Source organism: Onychomys torridus, chromosome 2 (assembly GCF_903995425.1).
Source record: "Onychomys torridus chromosome 2, mOncTor1.1, whole genome shotgun sequence".
NCBI lineage: Eukaryota > Metazoa > Chordata > Mammalia > Rodentia > Cricetidae > Onychomys > Onychomys torridus.
Window position 1 is genome coordinate 63,531,968 of NC_050444.1, and position 1,570 is coordinate 63,533,537.

Genomic DNA, 1,570 nt, shown 5'->3' on the forward strand with positions numbered 1-1,570 from the left:
CTGCCAGAGAATAAATTGAAGAGTTTTGGATACATGAGACCCAATCCATGCCTGTCTCCCCTCAAATAAATTAGCTGGGAAGTTTTCCTGATCTTCTGTTTTCTAGAAAAGTGTCTGTGTTATTAGTGTTTCCCATGGTTCTAGGTAGAATCCATCAATGAGCTGTCCCATCTGGGCTAGTGTTTTCATGAAAAGGCTACTAACATCAGCTTTAATTTCTTCAACCAACAGAGAGCATTCGGGTTCTCAGGAAGAGAGTGAACTGTATTACACTACAGCCTGTAGACACTGTCTGCTCCACCCAAGCTCTTCAGTACCAGTTACCACTCTACAACACTCCTTCTGTTCTTTAATTTCTACGGCATCCACAGCAACATCTTCTCTTCCATCCTCGTTGGCAAATTTCATCCCCTCAGTACATATAATGAAAGTTTTATTGTTTCAAGGAACCAGATTGGTCAATGACGTTTTTCTGGTTTTTTTTTTTTTTCTTCTTTCAGGGTTTTTTTTGTGTGTGTGTGTTGTTTTTTGTTTTTTTTTAAATATGTGACGCTTCATAAATTTGCGTGTCATCCTTACGCAGGGGCCATGCTAATCTCCTCTGTATCGTTCCAATTTTAGTGTATGTGCTGCCGAAATGAGCACTTTTTTTGTGTGTCTTTATTACCTCTTTTTTTTTTTTTTAATGTGGAGCTGAGGATTGAACCCAGGGCCTTGTGCTTGCTAGGCAAGCGCTCTACCACTAAGCTAAATACCCAACCCCTTATTACCTCTTTTTATCTGCTTGCTTTGTGTAGAATTTTTTTTCTAATTTTAGTGATAGGGATTATTGTTTTGGAATCTTTTCTAATAATTTAGTGCTATAAATTTCTTTGTGTGTGTACGTGTGAGTACACCAGGTGTGTGCCAATGCATGTGGAGGCCAGACATCAACCTCAGATGTCATTTTTCTTGAGACAGCATCTTGTTGTCAGCTTGGAGTCTGCCAGTTAAAGTAGGCTGATGGTGGACTAGAGAGTTATAGGAATTTACCTGACTCTACCTCTTCAGTATCATGTTTAGCTTGAAAACTATTTTTATTTTTGAGAATTTCATACATAAACACAAATATGATCATATCAACCCCTTTCACCCCCTCCAACAAGTGCCTCTCCTAACTGCATGGCTTTTTTATTATTATTAATAACCCACTACATCCAGTTAGTGTTGCCTGTATTGGGGTGGGGGGCATCCAGTGGAGCGTGGAACTCCAACAAGTGACCACATCCTCAGAATGATTCTCAGCAGCTATCAATACAAACAGCTTCTCAGCAAAGGGAGGGGCCTGGAGGCCCCGTACCCCATCTACACCAGGATTTAGGCTGGCTTGATCTTTTACAGGTCTTGTGCAGGCAGCCATGGCTGCTGTGAGTTCATGAGTGGGATAGGCACACCATGCTCGGAAGATGGTGTCTCATGGCTCTCCTTCCCAGGTCCTATCCTTTCCATCTACCTCACTCCTAACACTTTCACCAGTTAAATATCTCAGCTTTGATTTATTCCCACTGCAAAAGAGAAGTTCTCTGCCCAA

At 41.3% G+C, this 1,570-nt stretch overlaps 1 non-coding gene across 1 annotated transcript; it reads right to left on the bottom strand.

The window, feature by feature from the left end:
• Positions 1-538: 538 nt before the first annotated feature.
• LOC118578921 lies at positions 539-645 on the bottom strand. The gene has a single exon (XR_004944311.1). It is a non-coding gene; the product is annotated as a U6 spliceosomal RNA (small nuclear RNA).
• Between the last annotated feature and the right edge of the window lie 925 nt (positions 646-1,570).